At 46.5% G+C, this 14,540-nt stretch overlaps 1 non-coding gene across 1 annotated transcript; it reads left to right on the forward strand.

Moving 5' to 3' along the window:
* Window positions 1-13,637: 13,637 nt before the first annotated feature.
* trnas-gga (transfer RNA serine (anticodon GGA)) lies at window positions 13,638-13,720 on the forward strand. The gene has a single exon. It is a non-coding gene; the product is annotated as a tRNA-Ser (tRNA).
* Window positions 13,721-14,540: the final 820 nt, after the last annotated feature.

Genomic DNA, 14,540 nt, shown 5'->3' on the forward strand with positions numbered 1-14,540 from the left:
TGTTTTTTTCCCCTTTTTATTCCATACCTCCACCCAAACTGTTTCATTATCCTGATCTTTTGACCCAATATCATTTCTCTGTATTACAGTGATTCCTTCCTTTATTAACATAGCCACGCCACTTCCCCTTCCTTCCTGCCTGTCCTTCCTGATCGTTAAGTAACCTGGTATGTTTAATTCCCAGGCATTGTCACCCTGCAGCCATGTTTCTGTAATGGCCACAAGATCATACCCATATGTAATTATTTGTGCCATGAACTCATCTATTTTGTTACGAATGCTACGTGCACTCAGATAAAGAACTTTCAAAGATGCTTTGTGACACTTAGTTCCTGCTTTTGCCCTTTTTATTACTTTAGCTTTTACTCCATACCTTCTGCCCCTTCCTGACACGCTCTGGTTTTCAATTTCCCCACTGCTACCTAAGTCTATGACCTTCTCTGTTGTCATTTTTATTATTTGCTCTCTAGGAACCTCCCCCCCACTAGTTAGTTTAAAGCCCTCTCTACAGCCGTAGTTATATGATCCACCAGGACTCTAGTCTCAGCACTGGCCAAGTGAAGCCCGTCCCAACGGAACAGCTCCCTCCTGCCCCAGTACTGGTGCCAGTGTCCCAGGAAGCAAAACCCATTTCTCCCACACCAGTCTTTGAGACACGCATTTAACACTCTGATTTTATTCGTCCTAGCCAAATTCGCTCGTGGCTCAGGTAATAATCCAGAGATTATTACCCTTGTGGTTCTGCTTTTTAATTTGGCCCCTAGCTGCTCAAACTCCCTCAGCAGAACCTCTTTCCTTGTCCTGTCTATGTCGTTGGTACCAACATGGACCACGACAACTGGATCCTCCCCCACCCACTCCAAGTTTCTCTCCAGTCCAGAGGAGATGTCCTTAACCCTGGCACCAGGCAGGCAACACAGCCTTCGGGTCTCTCGCTCTCGGCTGCAAAGAACTCTATCTATCCCCCTAACGATATTATCCCCTACCACTACCACATTTCTTTTAACTCCCCCCACTTGAATGGCCCCCTGCTCCACGGTGCTGTGGCCAGGTTGCTCATGCTCCCCGCAGTCCCTGTTCCCAACCCCACAGGGAGTAAGAGCCTCGAACCTGTTGGACAAGTGCAAGGGCTGCGGCTCCTCCAAAACTACCTCATGGATCCCCGTACCTGTCTCACTTCTAGTCACACCATCCTGACCCTGGCCACGGACTACATCTGAATTAATTAATCTAATTGGTGTGAATATCTCATGATAAACAGAGTCCAGGTAACTCTCCCCCTCCCTGAAGTGTCTCAGTGTTTGAAGCTCGGACTCCAGCTCTTCAACACAGAGCCGGAATTCCTCGATCAGCCAACACTTACTGCAAATGTGATCACCGTGAGCATCAATGGTGTCCACCAGCTCCCACACATTGCAGCAGCAACACATCACCTGATCTCCCATTCTATGTAATTAATAAAATTTGTTAATATTATTCTTAAATACCCTCTGCCCGATTTTAGATGGTGAATATCACACCTTAGAAACTATAAACCAAAGAGATTTAAGCTTCAAAAGGGAGAAATAATCACCAACCAATCACTTACCCGCTTTCCGGTGACGTCACACTTGGATTACTTTTGACCTCTCTCCTTCCCTCAGAGTTCCCAGACTGGAGACTGGTAAACCTTATCTGGTCTCTGGGGCTTTTTATAGCCCCGCTCTGCCGCTCAGGATTCCCGCCGACGCTGTGAGGCATAACCTGGTCTCTGGGGCATTTTATAGCCCCTCTCTGAAGCAAAATCGGTGCCTCTGCTGTGAACGCTCTGTTACATAATCACTTGGGTTCCCGTGGAATAATTCGAATTGCAAAGCGTTTTGCATTTGTCTTTGTGGCACAATGTGCTCAGCGCTTTCTAGGTGTTAACTGAAAAGTCGGTGGTTCGAGCCCGCCCAGGGACGTGCGTAGCTTTTAATTTTTGCAAACATACCTATTGTATAAAAATGGAGTCTTTGATTCCGTGAAATGAACAGTGGTGAGCAAACTGCTGCTGCCTTCCTGCTTCCAATGGGAACAATCGCTTCATCGATCAGTCTCCTGCCAGGCAGCCTCCGTATTCTACTTCCCTTATACCAATATTCCAACTGCAGAGTTCTTGCCATGAAAATCCAGCAGGATAATCGGCCACAGTAGATAATCCATGCCGAAAACCCTTTCCTACACTTTCCTCAGTTTTACACTTACATGGATAAGAATGGAAAGCTTGAAACAATATCAATTGCCAGACAACTTCAGCTTCATTGCATCGCCCCGCACCCTGATCACGTGACAACAACCAACCAATCACAAACAGCGGCGCGAGAACGCCCCCATTGAATGTCTCCAATAAGGCACCTGAGGATTGAGCTGCTCCGTCACAAGCAGCTCCAGTACGTTGGAGGACTCAGTTGTGAGCGGATGACTTGTTCCTGCCGCTGGCGCCGCGGCCGAGAAGCGAGCAGCCCCTGCAATCTCTTGTTTTCAGCCAAATTCTAGAAGTTTGAATTTCTAATCACAAAATCTTTGATGCGAGCTGATTTGGTTGCTATGTTTGAATGCGGTTTAGTGACTGTCACGGGCCTTGTGCTTTTCTTTTTCCGTGCGGTTTGCAGTGTGTGATCGCGTATCGTTTTCAGCCTGATTCAAATTGCTGCTTCATAAGGCGATTGGGTAAATTGAGGCAATTCGACGCTACGAACGGGGTTCAAATCGCCTTTTTCTCCCGTGTGCTGCTTTTGTCCCTTTATACAGTCGCGTGCGTGTCAGAGAATGTGGTTGGAGAATAAATCTGCGGCTACATTGTATTTCCTGCTGTGTGTCCATCCAGTTAAACATTGTTTTCTGTGGTGAAATGAAATCAACAGATTGTATGAAGGAAGAACATATAAATTCTTTCAGGTCTTGACTGGGCGGATGCTGAGAGACTGTTTACCCTGGCTGTGGATTCCCGAACTAGGGGTCAAAGTTTCAGAATAAGGGGCCGGCCATTTAGGATTGAGAAGAGGAGAATTTGCTTAATTGTAAGGATTGTGTATCTTTGTAATTGTCAACCGCAGAGGGCTGTGGTGTTCAGTCGTAGAGTAAATTCCTAACTGAGATGGATTTGTACTTTACGGAAATCAAGGTATATGGGGCTAGTTCGGTAATTATCAGTTGAGGTAGAGGATCAGCCATGGCCTTACTGAATGACGGAGCAGGATCGAGGGCCGCATGGCCAAACCCTGCTCCTATTTCTTATGTTATCATGCACCGATCTTGGCCGGCGGGGTTGAGAACTGTGGCCGGTCTGTCTTAGTTCATTAATAAGCATCGCAGTAGGAAGTAGCATAAACTGGAAAATGGCTGCGCGGAGGACGTGTATTTTCTTCAATGGGTTGCGAAATAAATATTTTCGACGGTTAACATTGCTTTCACGGTTTCAAGAGCATTGAACAATGTAACATTTCTCCTGTGACCTAGGCCTCTCGTGATGCCGTGATGAAATTATGGGGTGAATTGCTTGTTTTACTTTCTGCTTGAATCTTTGTTTGATTGTAGCTTTCAATGTGTCTCGGCACAGGAACCGAAAGGCAGCGGTTAAAATGAAGTAAAAACGTGTTATTTGGAACGACGTCCTCATTTCGTAGTCAGCAGAAATCGAATTTCTGCGAGGAAACACCGAAGAGGTTTCAAGTCTGTCGCCTTAAACACTCGGCCACGACGACTCCAATGGTTGATTCGAGCCACGCACCTTCTCATTTGCTGCAATATCGGTGCCTCTGCTGTGAACGCTCTGTTACATAAACACTTGGCTTCCTGTGGAATTAATCCAATTGCAAAGTGTCGCTCGTCTGTCTGTGTGGCGCAATGGGCCAGAATTAAAAACAGGGCATTGCGGACGACGTTTTCATTTCCGTAGTCGGCAGAATTCGAACTTATGCAGGGAAAGCAAAGCGGGTTTTTATTTCCTTGCCTTAACCAATCGGCCACAACTGACCGGAATTTCAATTAGCCCCACGCAGCTTCTCATTTGCTGTAAAATCGGTGCCTCTGGTGTGAACTTTCTGGAGCATAATCACTTGGGTTGCCGTGGAATAATTCGAATTTCAAAGCGTTTCTCGGCTGTTTTTGTGGCGCAATGGGCCAGCGCATTCAGCTTTTAATTGAAAGGTTGGTGGTTCGAGCCCACCCAGGGACAGGAACAGATTTCAATTTTTGCAAAATTATCTGTTGCATAAAAATGGAGTCTTTGATTCCGTGAAATGAACAGTGGTGTGCATACTGCTGCTGCCTTCCTGCTTCCAATGGGAACTATCGCTTCATCGTTCAGTCTTCTGCCAGGCAGCCTCGATATTCTACTTCCCTTGTACCAATATTCCAAGTGCAGCGTTCTTGCCATGAAAATCCAGCTGGAAAATCGGCCACAGTAGATAATCCATTCTGGAAACCCTTTTCAACACTTTGCTCAGTTTTACACTTACATGGATAAGAACGGAAAGCTTGAAGCAATAGAATTGCCAGACAACTTCAGCTTCCTTGCATCGCCCCGCACCCTGATCATGTGACAACAACCAACCAATCACATACATCGCCGCGAAAATGCCCCATTGAATGTGTCCAATCAGGGCCTGCGGATTGAGCTGCTCCGTCACGATCAGGTCCAGTACATTGGAGGACTCGGTTGTGAGCGGATGAATTTTTCCTGTCGCTGGCGCCGCGGCTGATAAGCGAGCAGCCCCTGCAATCACTTATTTTCAGACAAATGCTAGAGGTATGAATTTCTAATCAGAAAATATTTGACCCGAACTGATTTGGTTACTCTGTTTGAACACTAATAAACAGATACAAAAGCAAAATACTGTGCATGCTGGAAATCTGAAATAAAAAAACAAAATGCTGGAAATACTCAGCAGGTCAGGCAGCATCTGTGGAGAGAGAAACAGAGTTAATGTTTCAGGTCGAGTTAATTTTAACGTTTCCAACATCCCAACAATAACTACACTTCAAAATACTTCATTTGTTGTTAAGCGCTGTGGAACATCCTGAGGAGGTGAAAAACGATAAGGCAATACATGTCTGAGAAGAGCGTGCGAGCCTGAGGGGAAACATTGCAAGATGACAACAAATAATATCGTGACAACCGTCGGCAGAAAGTAAGCGAAACGGAAGATATCGAGTCAGAGGGAAGAAATAAACAATGGTAGAAAAAAGGAAAGATAATAATTTCCTCAGGGAAATATTACAGAATTTTGCCAATTGTGTTAATAAAATTCTGAGCGTAGCCGGCACTTCTGATCTTCCTTCTAATGCTCTCACAACTGAACTATTCCTGCCGTATTGAGCCTGAAATTTACCATAATTAAAGAGGAGAGAATAATAGGGGATATTTGCCCTCATAATCAAAAGTTCCTCAGACTAATGGAATTCAAACAACATCTGACCCTTATCCTCAACACGGAGACCAGCCCACCACCTGTTTCCAGCGAATAAATCTTCTCTTATCCTTGTCTTAATGTAAGTTTCACTGTCTGGCTAGGTCAGGTTGAGAATATTAACTTGTAATATTGATCGAATTGACGCGCAGGAGCAGATGGGATACGCTGGAACTCATAAAATAACATTTTGCCGAAAACTATAGTGTTTATCACAATATTTGGAGATGCTGGGGATAGAACCCAGGACCTCAGACATGAATGCGCTGTATTACTGAGCTACATCCCCAGCTGATGCTTTGCTGTAATGTAAAACAGAAGAACCGGCTGTATTATCTTTCTAATCTCCCTCTGTGTTCCAATCTGTGCTGAAGTAGGTTCAACGGATGCAACTGTGTGTGAAGAGAAGAATTCTGGCCTCATCACTCCAGGAACAGAGAAAGGGGAAATGAGAAGGAAGACTTGAGGGATTATATTGCATCTTCCCTCAAGGAAAAAGTAGACTGAGAGGAGACCTCACATAGGCCTTTATCATTATGGAGGGGTTAAAGTCATAGACTATTACATCACAACAGGGGCCATTCGGCTGTCTTGCCTGTCCTGGCTCTTTGAAATAGCTGTCCATTTTCACCCCATACCCCAACGTTTTTCCCACCACCCTGCGAGTTATCTTCAAATAAATGTCCAATTGTCTTTGGAAGTTGCTGTCGAGTCTGACTCCACTACCTTTTTAGGCAATGCATTCCTGCAATTAACAACCATCTGTGCGCCGATTTATATTATATCTGTGACCTCTGGTTACCATTCCAATTGTCAGGGGAAATAGTTTTCCTACTTGTTCTATCAAACCACTTCAAGTATTTGAATATCTCTATTAAGCCTCCCCTTAACCGTCTCTGCTCTAGGAGAACAATCCGACGTTCTCCAATCTCTCCACACAACTAAGATCAATTAACCCTGGTACCATTCTAGTAAATCTCCTCTGTGCCCTCTCCAAGGCTTTGCTATTCTGGTCAAAGTTTATGCCCATAATTGAACACAATACTCAACTGAGACTAACCAGTGTTTCAAGATGGTTTAGCATAATTTCTTTACTTTTCTTCTCTATTGCTCTATTGAGAAAGCCAAGCATCCCATATGCTTTTTAACAGCCCTGATCGTGTCCTGCCACCTCCAAAGACTTGTGCGCATGCACATCCAGATCTCTCTGTTTCATAACGCCTCTCCCCATTCGTCCATCCAAAATATATCACATCACACTTCTTTGCATTAACATCCATCTGCCATATGATCCCATCCTTCTTGAAGGCGATCAGAGAGTCAGTACCCACAACATCGACTGGCAACGCATTCCTGAGGCACAATGCTCTCTGGGAAAAGTAACACCTCCTAAAATCCAGTCTATTCCTCCCTGTGTCACGCTGAGAATATCTTCTTGTTATATTGATCGGATTCGAGCGCAGGAGCAGGTTGGAGGTGCTGTTCAACCGGTAAATTTGGAAGGGTGAACGGGGAAGCGGTGGGGAAATGGTGGGTGTGAGAGTGGCAGCAAGGAGGGTGCGGTTGATGGGTTGTAAGAAATGCAAGCAAAAAAATTGTAATAGTGGTAGAATCTCTGAGTAAGTGAGACCCAGCGCGTGTGGAGATGTGTGAGGGAACGGAAATGTCAGCATCGAAAGTTTAAGTGTGGCATAAATATTGTCAAAACTGGCCAGCCTGCACAGTGTAATGGTTTTAGAGACGAAATTTACAAAAAAACACAATATCTGGCAGCGGTAGGATTATCCACATAACTTAAATCCAATAACCCTGGTACCATTCTAGTAGATCTCCTCTGCACCCTCGCCAGGCCCTTGCCATCCTTCCCGAAGTGTACGTCCATAATTGAACAATCATAAATTTCGTCGCTTCACCAACAGCAGTAAACCATGCAGGGTGAGCGGTTCTGCACATTATCATATCACTTCTTCACCATTTACCTCATGGAGGTCCATGCTATTCTTTCCCTTCAGCTGTCATTGACAGGCAGAAACTATTTGCAGAATTTCCTCTGGTCCATCATTGGCCTGAATCCAGCACCAGACACGACAAACACCGACATCCAACCAACTGAATTCAGAACGTTCAGTCACTCGTCTCCATAGCCGCTGTGACTCACTTATATCCACCACTTTTAGAATTTTGTTTCTTCCATTTCTCACTATCATGACGTGAGTGGATTCTTTAGTGCAGTCAAGACCATATACGGCCCAAGCACACAAGTTTCTAGCCCACTGCGGGCCAAGAACGGAGAGGTAATCATCAAAGACAGGGAGGCAGTCAGTGCCTGCTGGAAGGAACACTTCGAGGAGCTCCTTAACCGAGACTCTGTCTTTGATGCGAGTGTCCTCAACTCCCTCCCGTCGCATGATACCCACCACCGCCTCAGCGTAACCCCAGCCCGGCATGTGGTTGAAAATGCCAGCTGACAACTGAGGAACAACAAGGCCTCAGGAGCAGATCAAATCCATGCCGAGGCACGAAAGCATGGCGGAGAATCACTACTGACTCGAATTCATGAACTCATTTCTCTTATCAGATAGTGGGAGAGCATGCCAGGCGATCTCAGAGACGCCGTAATTGCGGCCATCTTCAAGAAAGGTGACAAGTCCGATTGCGCTTATTACAGAGCAATTTTCCTGCTGTCTGCCACAGGGAAAGTCATCGCAAGAATTCTCCTCAATTGCCTTCTCGCAGTGGCTGAAATGCTCCTCCCAGAGTCACAATGTAGATTCCGCACACTAAGGGACACAATGGACATGATCTTCACTGCGCATCAATTACAAGATAAATACAGGGAACAGCGCCAACCGCTGTACATGGCCTTCTTTGACCTCAGAAAGGCCTTCAACACTGTCAATCGTGAGGGATTATGGAGTGTCCTGCTCAATTTCGGCTGCAGTCAAAAGTTTGTCACCTTCCTCCACCTGCGGATGACGACATGACAGCCATGATGCTGACCAACGGTGCCACCACAGACCCAATCACGTATAGACCGGGGTCAAGCAAGGCTGTGTCATCGCACCAGCGCACTTCTCGATCTTCCTGGCTGCAATTCTCCATCTCACTCTCAGTAAGCTCCCCACTGGAGTGGAGCTAATTTGCAGAACCAACGGGGAACTGTTCAACCTCCGTCACCTGCAGTCCAGATCCAAGGTCGTTCCATCCTCTGTCGTCGAATTTCAGTATGCAGATGACACTTGCATCTGCGCACACTCTGAGGACGCACTCCAACCCATCATCAACACCTTCGCTGAAGCACTCCAGCGCATGCGCCTCACACTAAACATCCAAAAGACATATGCCCTCTAGCAACTTCCCCTGCCATACAGTACTACCCCCCGATCATCAAAATCCACGACAAGGTCTTGTTTAACGTGGACCACTTTCCATGCCTCGGGAGACTACTGTCAACAAGGGCAGATTTCGATGACGAAGTCCAACACCGCCTTCAGTGTGCCAGTGCAGGCTTCGGTCGCCTGATGAAGAGAGTTTTCGAAGAACAGAACCTTACACCAGGCACCAAGCTCATGGTCTAAGGTGCAGTAGTGATACCCACCCTCCTGTATGCCACTGAGACATGGACCATGTACAGCAGGCATCTCAATGCACTGGATATTTACCACCACTGGACCTCTTCAAGGTCCTGCAATTTCATTGGCAGGATAGGCACAAAACGTCAGTTTTTTTGCTCAGGCCATCATCCCCAGCATCGAAGCTTTGAACACACTCGATCAGCTCCGATGGACGGGTCACATCATCCGCATGCCCGATACGAGACTCTCAAAACAAGCTCTCTACGTGGAGCTTCGACACGGCAGGCGAGCCCCAGGTGGCCAGAGGAAACGCTTCAAGGAAACCCTCAAAGCCTCCTTGAAAAGGTTGAACATCCCCACCGACACCTGGGAATCCCTGGACAATGCTGGACAAAGTGGAGAACAAGCATCCAGGAAGGCGCTGAGCACCTCGAGTCTCTTAGTCAGGAGCAAGCAGAAGGCAAGTGCAAACAGCACAATGGGCGCACGTCAACCCAAGCACTTTAACCACCCGCCCCTTCAATCAGCGTGACAGAGACTGTTGGTCCGGCATTCGACTCATCAGTCACCTGGGAACTCATTTTTCGTGTGAAGCAAGTCCTAGGGACGGCCTAAGAAGAAGAAGAAAGTGCAGCGGAAGCGTGCTGGGCCCATAACCCAGAGTTCGATGGATTGAAACCAAATTATGATATTTGCATTCTTATTATCACCAACAATAAAAACAACTATTGCTACCCACAATCGTATCACACTTATTTATTTTATCACACTTTAAACTTTACTTCTACCAACTTCCTGCTTAGAGTTAATGCAAATACCTGCAAAACAAATTTCAAATCAAATCACTTTTATTCGCACCAAAATAAGATGCAAATGCTGCAAACTCGCAGCAGCCTTGGCTTTCCTCTTTCTCTCAAACCATTCCTGCAGCGCCGCCACTCCACCAGCAGATGGTGATCTTGGCCACCGTGAAACACTGGCACATGGTCACAGTGAGGAGCCGAACAGTAACAGAGAACACCATTAAAAAACAGGGAACGCACTTACACAGCTGCAAAAACATTTACACAACAGGGAGCGCCTTTACACCATTCAGTATTATGACACATCTTCACTATTTTGTTCATGGATGTCCATGCTAACCTTTTCCTTCAGTTGCTATTGACAGGCAGATACGATGTGCAGACCTTCCTCTGGTCCATAATTGACCTGAGCCCAGCACCGAGCACTGCAAACACCGTCACTCAACCAACTGAATTCAGATCGTTCACTCAATCGTCTCCACACCTGCTGCCTCTCAGTTATTCAGATAGCGACCACTTTTACATTTTTGCTTCTTCCATTTCTTATAATCTGTCGCCCGCATCCCACATTGCTGCCACTCTCGCACCCACCATCTCTCCGCCGTTTCCCCGTTCCCCCTTCCAAACTTGCCAGTTGAACCGCACCTGCCATCTGCTCCTGTGCACCAATCCGATTAATATAACACGAATAGCTTTTTTCAATCTAACCTTTCCAGACAGTGAAAATACATTAAGACAAGTATAAGAGAAGATCCGTCCTCTATAAACAGTGGGCGAGCAGGGGTTTGTGTTCAGGATGTGGGTCAAATGAATTTTTCATTCCATTAGTCTGAGGAACGGGTGATTAGGAGGGCACACATTCCCTTTCAATCTCTCCTCTTATAACTGTGGTTACTTTCAGGCTCAACGCGGCAGGAATAGGTCAGTTGAGAGAGCGTTAGAAGGAAGATAACAATGTGCTATCTATGCTCAGAATATTATTACCACAATTGGCACAGTTCTCAATTATTTCCCTATGGAAATGGTTGTCTTTCTACTGTTGTTACTTTCTTCCCTCGGGCTCGTTCTCTCCGCTCTCACTGACTCTCTGCCACTGATTCTCCCCAGCAGCGGCGGCGCATCTGAGTGGAGCGAGGCCGCGGCGGCAATTTAAAGAGTGGGAGAGGCGCAGATACGCCCCACAGCGGCGGCGGCGGCGGACCAGAGTGGAGCGAGGCAGTGGCCGCGACTTAAAGAACGGGAGAGGCGAAGGTAGGCCCCTCAGCGGCGGCGGTGTCGGTCCTGAGTGGAGCAAGGCAGTGGCGGCGATTTACAGAGCAGAGGGGCGCAGGTAGGTCCCACAGCGGCGGCGGCGGCGGACCTAAGTGGAGCAAGACAGCGGCGGCGAATTAAAGGGTGTGAGAGGCGCAGGTAGGCCCCACAGTGGTGGACCTGAGTGGAGCGAGGTGGCGGCGATGATTTAAAGAGGGGAGAGGCGCAGGTAGGCTTCCCAATCTCCGAGCTCAGAACAAGGGAGAGATAGACGTAAAAAGTAATGGAAGTGTGACTTCACCAGAAAGCAGGTAAATGAATGGTTGGTGAGCACTTCCCTCTTTCTCCCTTTTTCCAAACTTAAATTTGTGTTTTATAGTTTATAGGGTGTCTGTGGTGTAGTGGGGACTGCTGGTAAACCAGGGCCCTTAAGTAAATCATTTAATTGTAGTGTAATTGGTGGGATTGATTTGATTTAATTTAATTTGAATTAATTAAAGGGTACATCATGGCAGGACGGCTCGGCACCGTGGCATGCTCCTCCTGCACTTTGTGGGAAATCAGGGACACTTCCTGTGTCCTTGCTGACCATGTGTGCGGGAAGTGTATCCAGTTGCAACTAATGACAGACCGCATTGCGGCACTGGAGCTGCGAGTGCCTACATACTGGATCATTTGTGATGCTGAGCAGGTTGTGTAAAACACGATTAGAGAGTTGGACAGACCGCAGGTAAAGGCAGGTAAAGGCAGGTAAAGGCTGTGCCGAGATTCAAAGCTACAATCAAACAACGATTCAAGCAGAAAGTAATACAACCACTTCACACCATTATTACATCAGGGCATCACGAGAGGCCTAGGCCACAGGAGAAAATACGTTGTTTAATGCTCTTGACCGTCGAAAATACTTATTTTGCAACCCATTGAAGAAATTGCACGTCGTCCGCGCAGCCATTTTCCAGTTGATGCTGCTTCCCACTTCGATGCTTATTTAATGAACTAAGCCAGACGAGCCACAGTTCTCAACACCGCCGGCCAAGATCGGTACCTTAGATTATAAGAAATAGGAGCAGGATTTGGTCATGCGGCCCTCGATCATGCGCCGCCATTCAATAAGGTCATGGCTGATCCTCTACCTCAACTGAAAGTTACTCACCTAGCCCCATATACCTTGATTTCCGTAATGTACAAATCCATCTCTGTTAGGAATGTACTCAACGACCGAAAAGCCACAGCCCTCTGCGGTAGAAAATTCCAAAGATGCACAACCATTAGACTGAAGCAATTTCTCCTCATCGCAATGCTAAACGGCCGGCCCCTTATTCTGTATCGTTGATCCCTAGTTCGGGACTAGACAGCCAAGTTAAACAAACTCTCAGCATTCGCCCAGTCAAGCCCTGAAAGAATTTATATATTCTTCCTGCTGATTTCATTTCACCACAGAAAACAATGTTTACCTGGATGGACAAGCAGCAGGAAATACAATGCAGCCGCAGATTTATTCTCCAACCACATTCTCTGACACGCACGCGGCCGTATAAAGGGACAAAAGCAGCACACGAGAGAAAAGGCGATTTGAATCCCGTTCGTAGTGTCGAATTGCCTCATTTTGACCGAACGCCATATGAAGCAACAATTTGAATCAGACATTGCACTTCATTTCATTCTCAAAACGTTAAGCGATCACACACTGCTATCCGCACGCAAAAAGAAAGGCACAGGGCCCGTGCGATTCACTAAAGCGCATTCAAACACAGCAACCAAATAAGTTCGCGTCAAAGATTTTTTGATTAGAAATTCATACCTCTCACATTTGGCGGAAAACAAGAGATTGCAGGGGCTGCTCGCTTCTCGGCCGCTGCGCCAGCGACAGGAACAAATCGCTCACAACCGAGTCCTCCAACGTACTGGAGCTGCTTCTAACAGAGCAGCTCAATCCTCAGGCCCTGATGGGACACATTAAAATGGGGGCGTTCTCGCGCCGCTCTATGTGATTTATTGGTTGCTGTCACGTGATCAGGGTGCGGGGCGATGCAAGGAATCTGAAGTTATCTGGCAATTGTTATTGTTTCAAGCTTTTCGTTAAATATCCATGTAAGTGTAAAACTGAGGAAAGTGTAGAAACGTGTTTTCAGAGTGGATGATCTACTATGGCCGATTATCCTGCTGGATTTTCATGGCAAGAACGTTGCACTTGGAATATTGGTATAAGTGAAGTAGAATATCCAGGCTGCCTGGCAGAAGACTGATCAATGAAGCGATTGTTCCCATTGGATGCAGGAAGGCAGCAGCAGTTTGCTCACCACTGTTCATTGCACGGTATCAAAGACTCAATTTTTACACAATAGATAAGTTTGAAAAAATTAAAAGCTGCTTCCGTCCCTGGGTGGGCTCGAGCCACCAACCTTTCAGGTAATAACCGAACGCGCTGGCCCATTGCGCCACATAGACAGACAAAAAACGTTTTGCAATTGGAATTATTCCACAGGAACCCAAGTGATTATGTGCCAGAGCGTTCACAGCCGAGGCACCGATTTTGCAGCAAATGAGAAGCTGCATGGTTCCGAAGCCCCGTCGGGGTAGTCGTGGCCGAGTGGTTAAGGCGATGGAATGGAAATCCATTGGGGTTTACCTGCACAGGTTCGCACTCCTGCCGACTATAGCACGAGGACGTCGTCCCAAATGATCCGTTTTCACTTAACTTGAACTGCTGACTTTCGGTTCCTGTGCAAAGATTCAAATGCTACAATCAAACAACGATTGAAGCAGAAAGTATAACAAGCACTTCACCCATTATTAAATCACGGCATCACGAGAGTGCTAGGCCACAGGAGAATACTAAGTTATTTAATGCTTTTGAAACAGTGAAAGCTATTTTAACCATCGAAAATATTTAGTTTGCAACCCATTGTAGAAAATGGACGTCGTCCGCACAGCCATCTTCCAGTTGATGCTGCTTCCTACTGCGATGCTTATTTAATGCACTAAGCCAGACGAGCCACAATTCTCAACCCCGCCGGCCAAGATCGGTACATTAGATCATAAGAAATAGGAGCAGGAATTGGCCATGCGGCACTCGATCCTGCTCCGCCATTCAATAACATCATGGCTGATCCTCTACCTCAACTGAAAATTACCGACCTAGCCCCATATACCTTAATTTCCATAATGTACAAATTTTTCTCGGTTTAGGAATGTACTCAATGACTGAACAGCCACAGCCCTCTGCGGTAAAAAATTCCAAAGATGCACAATCCTTAGAATGAAGCAATTTCTCCTCATCTAAATCCTAACTGGCCGGCCCCTGATTCTGAAACTTTGACCCCTAGTTCAGGACTCCACAGCCAGGGTAAACAACCTCTCAGCATCCGCCCAGTCAAGCCCTGAAAGAATTTATATGTTCTTTCTTTGTGCAGTCTGCTGATTTCATTTCCCCACAGAAAACAATGTTTAACTGGATGGACACCCAGCGGGAAATACAA

Source organism: Somniosus microcephalus, unplaced genomic scaffold (assembly GCF_052327205.1).
Source record: "Somniosus microcephalus isolate GS21.2 unplaced genomic scaffold, FLI_Smic_1.0 unresolved_chr5, whole genome shotgun sequence".
NCBI classification, from domain to species: Eukaryota; Metazoa; Chordata; class Chondrichthyes; order Squaliformes; family Somniosidae; genus Somniosus; species Somniosus microcephalus.